The sequence below is a fragment of the Rutidosis leptorrhynchoides genome, chromosome 10 (assembly GCF_046630445.1).
Source record: "Rutidosis leptorrhynchoides isolate AG116_Rl617_1_P2 chromosome 10, CSIRO_AGI_Rlap_v1, whole genome shotgun sequence".
Taxonomy (NCBI): domain Eukaryota; kingdom Viridiplantae; phylum Streptophyta; class Magnoliopsida; order Asterales; family Asteraceae; genus Rutidosis; species Rutidosis leptorrhynchoides.
The window spans coordinates 154,115,474-154,128,912 of record NC_092342.1 but is presented as its reverse complement, the minus strand read 5'-3'; positions in this window follow the sequence as shown (position 1 = coordinate 154,128,912).

Genomic DNA, 13,439 nt, shown 5'->3' with positions numbered 1-13,439 from the left:
TTAGAGGTTCCCGGGTCATTGTTACAACTTAAGGACTTCGGGGGTTGACGATACATATAAAGTTCATCGGTGTTGGAATTAGATTTCTCTATTTTTATGCCCTTTCCCTTATTATTTTCTTTTGCCTTTTTAAATTCAGTTGGGGTGATTTCTATAACATCATCGGAATTCTCGTCGGAATCCGATTCATCGGAGAATTGGTAATCCTCCCAATATTTTGCTTCCTTGGCGGAAACACCATTGACCATAATTAACTTTGGTCGGTTGGTTGAGGATTTTCTTTTACTTAACCGTTTTATTATTTCCCCCACCGGTTCTATTTCTTCATCCGGTTCCGATTCTTCTTCCGGTTCCGATTCTTCTTCCGGTTCCGACTCTTCTTCCGGTTCCTCTTCAGGAACTTGTGAATCAGTCCACAAATCATTCCAATTTACATTTGACTCTTCATTATTATTAGGTGAGTCAATGGGACTTGTTCTAGAGGTAGACATCTATCACATAATATCAAACACGTTAAGAGATTAATATATCACATAATATTCATATGTTAAAAATATATAGTTTCCAACAAAAATGTTAAGCAATCATTTTTAAAGAAAACACGGTCGAAGTCCAGACTCACTAATGCATCCTAACAAACTCGATAAGACACACTAATGCAAATTTTCTGGTTCTCTAAGACCAACGCTCGGATACCAACTGAAATGTCCCGTTCTTATTGACTAAAAACGTTCCATATTAATTGATTTCGTTGCGAGGTTTTGACCTCTATATGAGACGTTTTTCAAAGATTGCATTCATTTTTAAAACAAACCATAACCTTTATTTCATAGATAAAGGTTTTAAAAAGCTTTACGTAGATTATCAAATAATGTTAATCTAAAATATCCTGTTTACACACGACCATTACATAATGGTTTACAATACAAATATGTTACAACAAAATAAGTTTCTTGAATGCAGTTTTTACACAATATCATACAAGCATGGACTCCAAATCTCGTCCTTATTTAAGTATGCGACAGCGGAAGCTCTTAATAATCACCTGAGAATAAACATGCTTAAAACGTCAACAAAAATGTTGGTGAGTTATAGGTTTAACCTATATATATCAAATCATAATAATAGACCACAAGATTTCATATTTCAATACACATCCCATACATAGAGATAAAAATCATTCATATGGTGAACACCTGGTAACCGACATTAACAAGATGCATATATAAGAATATCCCCATCATTCCGGGACACCCTTCGGATATGATATAAATTTCGAAGTACTAAAGCATCCAGTACTTTGGATGGGGTTTGTTAGGCCCAATAGATCTATCTTTAGGATTCGCGTCAATTAGGGTGTCTGTTCCCTAATTCATAGATTACCAGACTTAATAAAAAGGGGCATATTCGATTTCGATAATTCAACCATAGAATGTAGTTTCACGTACTTGTGTCTATTTTGTAAATCATTTATAAAACCTGCATGTATTCTCATCCCAAAAATATTAGATTTTAAAAGTGGGACTATAACTCACTTTCACAGATTTTTACTTCTTCGGGAAGTAAGACTTGGCCACTGGTTGATTCACGAACCTATAACAATATATACATATATATCAAAGTATGTTCAAAATATATTTACAACACTTTTAATATATTTTGATGTTTTAAGTTTATTAAGTCAGCTGTCCTCGTTAGTAACCTACAACTAGTTGTCCACAGTTAGATGTACAGAAATAAATCGATAAATATTATCTTGAATCAATCCACGACCCAGTGTATACGTATCTCAGTATTGATCACAACTCAAACTATATATATTTTGGAATCAACCTCAACCCTGTATAGCTAACTCCAACATTCACATATAGAGTGTCTATGGTTGTTCCGAAATATATATAGATGTGTCGACATGATAGGTCGAAACATTGTATACGTGTCTATGGTATCTCAAGATTACATAATATATAATACAAGTTGATTAAGTTATGGTTTGAATAGATTTGTTACCAATTTTCACGTAGCTAAAATGAGAAAAATTATCCAATCTTGTTTTACCCATAACTTCTTCATTTTAAATCCGTTTTGAGTGAATCAAATTGCTATGGTTTCATATTGAACTCTATTTTATGAATCTATACAAAAAAAGTATAGGTTTCTAGTCGGAAAAATAAGTTACAAGTCGTTTTTGTAAAGGTAGTCATTTCAGTCGAAAGAACGACGTCTAGATGACCATTTTAGAAAACATACTTCCACTTTGAGTTTAACCATAATTTTTGGATATAGTTTCATGTTCATAATAAAAATCATTTTCTCAGAATAACAACTTTTAAATCAAAGTTTATCATAGTTTTTAATTAACTAACCCAAAACAGCCCGCGGTGTTACTACGACGGCGTAAATCCGGTTTTACGGTGTTTTTCGTGTTTCCAGGTTTTAAATCATTAAGTTAGCATATCATATAGATATAGAATATGTGTTTAGTTGATTTTAAAAGTCAAGTTAGAAGGATTAACTTTTGTTTGTGAACAAGTTTAGAATTAACTAAACTATGTTCTAGTGATTACAAGTTTAAACCTTCGAATAAGATAGCTTTATATGTATGAATCGAATGATGTTATGAACATCATTACTACCTTAAGTTCCTTGGATGAACCTACTGGAAAAGAGAAAAATGGATCTAGCTTCAATGGATCCTTGGATGGCTCAAAGTTCTTGAAGCAAAATCATGACACGAAAACAAGTTCAAGTAAGATCATCACTTGAAATAAGATTGTTATAGTTATAGAAATTGAACCAAAGTTTGAATATGATTATTACCTTGTATTAGAATGATAACCTACTGTAAGAAATAAAGATTTCTTGAGGTTGGATGATCACCTTACAAGATTGGAAGTGAGCTAGCAAACTTGAAAGTATTCTTGATTTTATGAAACTAGAACTTTTGGAATTTATGAAGAACACTTAGAACTTGAAGATAGAACTTGAGAGAGATCAATTAGATGAAGAAAATTGAAGAATGAAAGTGTTTGTAGGTGTTTTTGGTCGTTGGTGTATGGATTAGATATAAAGGATATGTAATTTTGTTTTCATGTAAATAAGTCATGAATGATTACTCATATTTTTGTAATTTTATGAGATATTTCATGCTAGTTGCCAAATGATGGTTCCCACATGTGTTAGGTGACTCACAAGGGCTGCTAAGAGCTGATCATTGGAGTGTATATACCAATAGTACATACATCTAAAAGCTGTGTATTGTACGAGTACGAATACGGGTGCATACGAGTAGAATTGTTGATGAAACTGAACGAGGATGTAATTGTAAGCATTTTTGTTAAGTAGAAGTATTTTGATAAGTGTATTGAAGTCTTTCAAAAGTGTATAAATACATATTAAAACACTACATGTATATATATTTTAACTGAGTCGTTAACTCATCGTTAGTCGTTACATGTAAATGTTGTTTTGAAACCTTTAGGTTAACGATCTTGTTGAATGTTGTTAACCCATTGTTTATTATAACAAATGAGATGTTAAATTGTTATATTATCATGATATTATGATATATAATATATCTTAGTATGATGTATATACTGTTAAATGTCGTTACAACGATAATCGTTACATATATGTCTCGTTTCGAAATCATTAAGTTAGTAGTCTTATTTTTACATATGTAATTCATTGTTAATACACTTAATAATATATTTACTTATCATTTAACATAATTAACCAAGTGTATCAATATCTTAATATGATTCATATGTACCTAGTAAGACGTTGTTATAACGATAATCGTTATATATATCGTTTTCGAGTTTCTTAAATTAATAGTCTCATTTTTATGTATATAACTCATTGTTAAAATACCTAATGAGATACATACTTATAATAAAATCATGTTAACTATATATATAACCATATATATGTCATCGTATAGTTTTTACATGTTTTAACGTTCGTGAATCACCGGTCAACTTGGGTGGTCAATTGTCTATATGAAACATATTTCAATTAATCAAGTCTTAATAAGTTTGATTGCTTAAGATGTTGGAAACATTTAATCATGTAAATATCAATCTCAATTAATATATATAAACATGGAAAAGTTCGGGTCACTACATTTACCGTTTAATTACTGGCTTGTCGATTTTTAAAACTTTTTGTTGCAGTTAAAACCTAATGTAAAATATTAAAAATAAATATAACTTAATTTAAAGCGTAAAGTAAATAACAATAATGAAATTGCGATAATTAAAATTGCGATAATTAAAAAGTACGATAATTAAAGGTGTAATTAAATACAATGACAATAAATAAAAGTGCGATAATTAGAAGTGCAATTAAATATGAAATAAAAGAATTATGCTTATTTAAACTTCCATAATCATGATGTTCGACGTGTTGATTTTTAGTTTATTCCCATGGGTTAATTGTTCTTTGTCCTGGATTATTTAATATGTCCGTCTGGTTTTTGTCCATAATAGTCCATCAGTCATAAATATAAAGTGCGAGTGTCCTCGTCAAACTATCCTTATATCCGAAGTCAAATATTCCAACTAATTGGGGACTTAAACTGTAACAAGGTCTTAATACTTTGTTTAATAATTACACCAGGATATCGACTGTGTGTAACCCAAGGTTTTAATACTTTGTTAACAATTACGCCAAGTATCCTTGTACATAATTTCACAATTGTTTTAATAATTCCATAGGCTATTAATCCATTCCCATGTCCGGTTAAATGAACGATTATTCGTACATATAAATATCCCGCCCATCGTGTTCGATCGAGTGTATATGGTTATTTATAAGTACGTCCAATTGTAAATCTTTATATTAAAACTAACAAATTATCATTTAGTTAAACAAATATAAAGCCCATTAATAGCCCATAGTCTAATTTCCACAAGTGTCGTTCTTTTGTCTAAACCCCAATTATGGTACAAAGCTCAATTACCCAATTTTAATATTTTTAGACCAACATCATGATTACTTCGTCTTAAATAAGCATAATAATAACTTAGCTACGAGACATTAATGTAAAAAGGTTGAACATAACTTACAATAATTAAAAATAGCGTAGCGTTACACGGACAGAATTTCGACTTACACCCTTACAACATTCGCTAACATACCCTTATTATAGAAATTAAAATTAAAATTAAAATTATAATATAAATATAAATATATTTACTTATAGATAGAGAGATGGATATATGATATATAAACTGAGCCAAAATACGCGAATTTATAGGACCAGGCCTGGATTTCAGGGCCATGCGATCGCATGGCTTTTGTTCTTCCAGGCCATGCGATCGCATGGCCAGTTGGGAGAGCTCAAAAGTCTTTAAAAACGTGGGCTGCTTATTTATTTATTATACAATATAATATATATAATTAAATCTAATTATATATATATTATATTATATTCTTGTACTCCGTTGACTTGTAATTTTAGCTCCGTTGCGTCGCGCGTTGATAGTTGGTTCATGTCTCGGTTCCGGATTTTCGAACGTCCTTGCGTACAATTTAATATCTTGTATTTTGCGTTTCGCGTCTTGTACTCTTGTAATTTTGAGACGTTTCTCATCAATAATTTGAACCATTTTGATTTTATTTTGTACTTTTGAGTTTTTTTTGGTCGTTTGCGTCTTCAATTCGTCGAATCTGTCTTTTATCTTCACCTTTTATTATTTAAACGAATATCACTTGTAAATAGTACAATTGCAACTAAAAGCTTGTCTTCCTTGAGGGATAATGCTATGAAATATATGTTCATTTTTAGCATTATCAAATATTCCCACACTTGAGCGTTGCTTGTCCTCAAGCAATATAGTCTTGAAATAAAAATACTAGAATCACTTCTTTATTCTTCACACTTTGTACATCAGTGATTTCTATACGGCGGTATAAACAATGGTAGTAACGTTGTGGTTTACAGTCCCACATAACTATAAAAATTTAGATCCATTAAGGAAATTGGATCTTTATGAAAACATTTGATCTTTTGAAAATTAAATCTAGCTTTTACCCTAGATAAGTTTTCTGGAATAACCCTTCACCGGTGTTTGCAAATTGTTTTTGTGGGTTTGGTGGGTTTCAGATTTGAAAATTTTAGCTCAAAACTTGTGGTTTTGTGTCACACCACTTGCTAACCTTGTATTGGGAAAGCAACACGTCCAGTATACTTGCTCCGTATATTACCTTTCGGTAAACTACCGTTCGGTTGTAAAGGAAAGCGTTGAACAAGCAACTGTTAAGGCAATGTCACCTGACATGCTTTTAATTATGGTCTATAACGTGTCGGATGCAATTACTATCCTTGGTAGGAGCAATAGTAAAGCTCACCTTTATAATTTTTCGGTCTGGCACAAGGTCCTGTCTTTGACCATGCTATGCAACCACCGTTCTTACGGTTGACACCTAATTTGGTTCAGGTGACCTAATGAATTCTAGGTGAATTCCTAGGATTTTATGTTCAATGGTAATGAACGCATTGAAAATGGGTTTTCAGAAAACAAATCGGTTTGTAATTTTGATCAAAATATTTTCTCGTTCAAGCTCGAGTTTAGATATCATTGAATTCCATGAGTTTGTAATTCTCAATCTTTAAGGTCAATCTCAAAGATTGAGTAATATCAGTCTTAAAAGCTGATTTTTGATCTTTAAGGAGATTATCCTTTCTGGGGATCTGATTCATTAGTCTTATCCAGCTAATTTGCATGGCGTCCTCCCCATTTTACGAGACAGATCCTCTCATGGATAGGATAAGTCTGACCACTTGGCGACCCTGTTTGATGCTGAGGTCCGTGGATTTCCTGCTGATTTTAGAGATGACTTTTCTAGATTTTTCGTCAACCTACAGCTGGTCTGGACGACAACTTCCTGACCTAAATCAAGAAGCGCGTTTCTTTTTCGGAAGACTTTACTTCCTTTTAATGTTGGAATTGATTCATCATGTAGATCCATCTTTCTTACAGTAAATCGGGTAAAACTTTTTAGTTTAGTCCAAAGCAAAAGCATCTTCAGTTATTTGTAAAAAAATATGTGATATATGTTTTAAATAACTTGGTAATTTTTCCACACTTGGCTTTTTATTTTCTTTTATTTGCCTTTTTATTGTCCTCTATTCCATTTTAAATGAATTCTAACATTTTGAGTTGTTTCTCAATTTATGTCCTTTCCGAGGTAACAATAATTTCGGTGTTTAACACCTAGTTTATTATTCATAAATATGTATAAACATGATTTTGAGTTCATTTAATTGAAAATTTTGAAAAATTTTACTAGAATTGGGTAGTCAGTATATAAGGCTAGGGCTGTTTTTTATTATCAGAGAGCACTAGATTCTAATACAACTACTGCGTTACTAGTATTTTTAATGGTAACTAAGTGTTTAAATCAAAAATTTTTAAAAATCCGAAAGAATTTAACCCCTTCCCACACTTAAGATCTTGCAATGCCCTCATTTGCAAGAAATCACTAACAATTTAAATTATTGAGGGTGATTAGCGTAGAAAAATGATTAAATTTTACCAAAGTTTCCAAACATATTGGCGTTTGTTTGCTGAATGATAAATGGTGCACATCATTTGTTCATTCCGTCTTGTTGTTACATCACATTTGTTTTTCGTTTTGTCGTCAAAATTAGTAGCTTTTGCTGAACTTAATGTCAGTCTTTGAAAATGCGTTGTTTTACCCTGTTGTGTACAATTGACAATATACATACATACAATACAAATATAAACATGCATGGCAATTTGAAATGGGACTTAAAATCCCACTTTCAAATCAAATATGAAATATTAGTACAACATAATAAAAATATTAAACAATACATAAAAGTATCATAATATAATGTGTTTAAACATAAATAAACAGAAATAATAAAAAGATAAAAATCATAAAAATTACCAACAGGAACTATATCAATCATGGATAGGGGTTCCAGTTCATGTCATCGTTCGGGTTCCATGGTTGGTGATAGGTGTACTGGTAGGCCTGATTAGGGTCGTAGAGAGTGAATGGCGGTCTCATCTCGGGCTGGTGTGGAGGATAGTAAGCTGGTCGGGTTGGAACGTAGTGCTCCTGAGGTGACAGCTGGCTCATAATCTGACGCTGATGATAGTCCCATCTATCATGCTGTCGTTGCCTGGAATGCTCGTAATCATTCTGGGCTTGCCACTGCTCCATCCGACGAAATCTCTCCACATTTGTCATATCTACCTCCTCTACAAGCTGGTAGACATCAGTCATAGCCTCCCGAATGACATCCCTAATGTCACTCGCTTCCTCCATCTCCTCGTCTGATCCTCTCTCTACCTGCGGATGACTACCTACATAGGGTATTGTCTGGTTGCGTCTACTCTTCAATACCTTAGCACCCGCATAAACCCTCAATCTTAAAAGCTCAACATGTTCCCTACATTCCATAAGTGGACCCCCTTGGTCCTTATCTACACCTAAATACTCTCCAATGAGAGTAACAAAAATACCTCCTTCTATAATCCCCCCTTCCTGTATTCCTTCAACCATTTTAGATAAATAAAAACCAACACAGTAGGGGATATTAACAAAGCCTCTTGGGTCTCGAATACACTTTAGGTAAAATAAATCATGTAAGGTCAATTTTTCCTTGTTGTGACCTCTCTGTGTAATCGAGTTAGCCAAAAATCTATGAATTATATGAAGCTCGGCTCTGTTAATATGTAAGTAGGTATGTGTTCCTCCCCGCCCAAAAATATTATAATCTGACATACGCCTCCATACGGCGTTCACGTCAAAATTCCTATCTACCCTTTCACCACGATAAATCAAACTCATACAATCGGGTAGTAGTAATTCACTATGTAGTGACCCGAACTTTTCCATGTTATTATATATTAATTGAGATTGATATTTACATGATTAAATGTTTCCAACATGTTAAGCAATCAAACTTGTTAAGACTTGATTAATTGAAATAGGTTTCATATAGACAATTGACCACCCAAGTTGACCGGTGATTCACGAACGTTAAAACTTGTAAAAAACTATATGATGACATATATATGGTTATATATATAGTTAACATGATATTATGATAAGTAAACATATCATTAATTATATTAACAATGAACTACATATGTAAAAACAAGACTACTAACTTAATGATTTTGAAACGAGACATATATGTAACGTTTATCGTTGTAACGACATTTAATGTATATATATCATATTAAGAGATATTCGTACATCATAATATCATGATAATATAATAATTTAAAATCTCTTTTGATATTATAAACATTGGGTTAACAACATTTAACAAGATCGTTAACCTAAAGGTTTCAAAACAACACTTACATGTAACGACTAACGATGACTTAACGACTCAGTTAAAATGTATATACATGTAGTGTTTTAATATGTATTTATACACTTTTGAAAGACTTCAATACACTTATCAAAATACTTCTACTTAACAAAAATGCTTACAATTACATTCTCGTTCAGTTTCATCAACAATTCTACTCGTATGCACCCGTATTCGTACTCGTACAATACACAGCTTTTAGATGTATGTACTATTGGTATATACACTCCAATGATCAGCTCTTAGCAGCCCATGTGAGTCACCTAACACATGTGGGAACCATCATTTGGCAACTAGCATGAAATATCTCATAAGATTACAAAAATATGAGTAATCATTCATGACTTATTTACATGAAAACAAAATTACATATCCTTTATATCTAATCCATACACCAACGACCAAAAACACCTACAAACACTTTCATTCTTCAATTTTCTTCATCTAATTGAACTCTCTCAAGTTCTATCTTCAAGTTCTAAGTGTTCTTCATAAATTCCAAAAGTTCTAGTTTCATAAAATCAAGAATACTTTCAAGTTTGCTAGCTCACTTCCAATCTTGTAAGGTGATCATCCAACCTCAAGAAATCTTTGTTTCTTACAGTAGGTTATCATTCTAATACAAGGTAATAATCATATTCAAACTTTGGTTCAATTTCTATAACTATAACAATCTTATTTCAAGTGATGATCTTACTTGAACTTGTTTTCGTGTCATGATCTTGCTTCAAGAACTTTGAGCCATCCAAGGATCCATTGAAGCTAGATCCATTTTTCTCTTTTCCAGTAGGTTCATCCAAGGAACTTAAGGTAGTAATGATGTTCATAACATCATTCGATTCATACATATAAAGCTATCTTATTCGAAGGTTTAAACTTGTAATCACTAGAACATAGTTTAGTTAATTCTAAACTTGTTCGCAAACAAAAGTTAATCCTTCTAACTTGACTTTTAAAATCAACTAAACACATGTTCTATATCTATATGATATGCTAACTTAATGATTTAAAACCTGGAAACACGAAAAACACCGTAAAACCGGATTTACGCCGTCGTAGTAACACCGCGGGCTGTTTTGGGTTAGTTAATTAAAAACTATGATAAACTTTGATTTAAAAGTTGTTATTCTGAGAAAATGATTTTTATTATGAACATGAAACTATATCCAAAAATTATGGTTAAACTCAAAGTGGAAGTATGTTTTCTAAAATGGTCATCTAGACGTCGTTCTTTCGACTGAAATGACTACCTTTACAAAAACGACTTGTAACTTATTTTTCCGACTAGAAACCTATACTTTTTTTGTTTAGATTCATAAAATAGAGTTCAATATGAAACCATAGCAATTTGATTCACTCAAAACGGATTTAAAATGAAGAAGTTATGGGTAAAACAAGATTGGATAATTTTTCTCATTTTAGCTACGTGAAAATTGGTAACAAATCTATTCCAACCATAACTTAATCAACTTGTATTATATATTATGTAATCTTGAGATACCATAGACACGTATACAATGTTTCGACCTATCATGTCGACACATCTATATATATTTCGGAACAACCATAGACACTCTATATGTGAATGTTGGAGTTAGCTATACAGGGTTGAGGTTGATTCCAAAATATATATAGTTTGAGTTGTGATCAATACTGAGATACGTATACACTGGGTCGTGGATTGATTCAAGATAATATTTATCGATTTATTTCTGTACATCTAACTGTGGACAACTAGTTGTAGGTTACTAACGAGGACAGCTGACTTAATAAACTTAAAACATCAAAATATATTAAAAGTGTTGTAAATATATTTTGAACATACTTTGATATATATGTATATATTGTTATAGGTTCGTGAATCAACCAGTGGCCAAGTCTTACTTCCCGACGAAGTAAAAATCTGTGAAAGTGAGTTATAGTCCCACTTTTAAAATCTAATATTTTTGGGATGAGAATACATGCAGGTTTTATAAATGATTTACAAAATAGACACAAGTACGTGAAACTACATTCTATGGTTGAATTATCGAAATCGAATATGCCCCTTTTTATTAAGTCTGGTAATCTAAGAATTAGGGAACAGACACCCTAATTGACGCGAATCCTAAAGATAGATCTATTGGGCCTAACAAACCCCATCCAAAGTACCGGATGCTTTAGTACTTCGAAATTTATATCATATCCGAAGGGTGTCCCGGAATGATGGGGATATTCTTATATATGCATCTTGTTATTGTCGGTTACCAGGTGTTCACCATATGAATGATTTTTATCTCTATGTATGGGATGTGTATTGAAATATGAAATCTTGTGGTCTATTGTTACGATTTGATATATATAGGTTAAACCTATAACTCACCAACATTTTTGTTGACGTTTTAAGCATGTTTATTCTCAGGTGATTATTAAGAGCTTCCGCTGTCGCATACTTAAATAAGGACAAGATTTGGAGTCCATGCTTGTATGATATTGTGTAAAAACTGCATTCAAGAAACTTATTTTGTTGTAACATATTTGTATTGTAAACCATTATGTAATGGTCGTGTGTAAACAGGATATTTTAGATTATCATTATTTGATAATCTACGTAAAGCTTTTTAAACCTTTATTGATGAAATAAAGGTTATGGTTTGTTTAAAAATGAATGCAGTCTTTGAAAAACGTCTCATATAGAGGTCAAAACCTCGCAACGAAATCAATTAATATGGAACGTTTTTAATCAATAAGAACGGGACATTTCACACTAGGAGTTTAAATCTGTATTACCCTGGCCATGTTCAGCATGGACATCCTGTACATCCTATCGCCAAGTATAAATCTAAGAAAACTTCTATCATCTAATCTATCTACATCTACATTTAACGCTATAGTACTCATCAGCTCAACACACCATTCCTTATATACAGGTCTACGAATGGTGAATAAGCGTTCCCAATCAGTAAAAGAAGAACTGCCATACCTTTGGATCAAATGCTCCCTAACACGGTCAGCAAGTTGGACCCTTTCCAAAGGATCCCAATCAATTACCCTAGGCACCTCTACATCTTTCGTTATTAATTTGAATTTATTACTTTGATATGCCGGGTAATCTCTCCATCGTCTATCGAATCTTAGATTAGGATGCAACGTGTGTTCAGGAATCGTTGGGTATTCTACAGGCGGATGCATCGGAAATACTATGAATTCATTAGGTAACTGTAGCGGGTCATAATAAGGTACGTGTTGATCAGGCTGATGTTGTTGTTCCTGTTGTGGTTCTTGTTCGGGTTCATATTGCATTTCTGGTTCTGGTTCTGGAGCTAGAGCGGGTCGTCTAGATGATGAACCTCCAGTATCGGCTCTCTGCAAAACACATTAAACAATAGTAACTATTTCCAGCTAATCTTTCCAACATTTGATCAATGAAAGGTAAGGGAAAGTGAATTTTTCTGGTGGCGTCATTTAATTTTCTATAATAAATACAAACACGCCATCCTGTTACAGTCCTAGTAGGAATAAGCTCATTTTTTTCATTTGTGATGACAGTCATGCCACCCTTCTTAGGCATGCATTGAACTGGGCTTACCCATGGACTATCAGAAATTGGATAAATTAAACCTGCATCAAGCAGTTTAATAATTTCTTTCTTAACAACATCTTGCATATTAGGATTTAGTCTTCGTTGACATTGCACATACGTTTTATGACCTTCTTCCATAAGGATTTTATGTGTGCAATACGAAGGACTTATTCCCTTAATATCATGAATCTTCCATGCAATAGCTGGTTTATGAGCTTTTAGCACAGAAATGAGTTGAGATTTTTCATTTTCAGTAAGAGAAGACGATTTTATTACAGGTAATTCAGATTCACCATGTAAATAAGCGTATTCCAAATGGTTTGGAAGTGGCTTTAACTCTAATGCCGGTGGTTCTTCTATCGATGATTTATATCGAAATCTATCTTCTTCTTTTAGCATTTAAATTTCTTCTGTTGGTGGTTCATATCCATTAGCCATAAGTGTAGCTAACATTTCAGTTTCATCAATTGGTTTAGTTCCTTCTCCTAAAGAACATTCTCCTGTTCCTTGTAATTC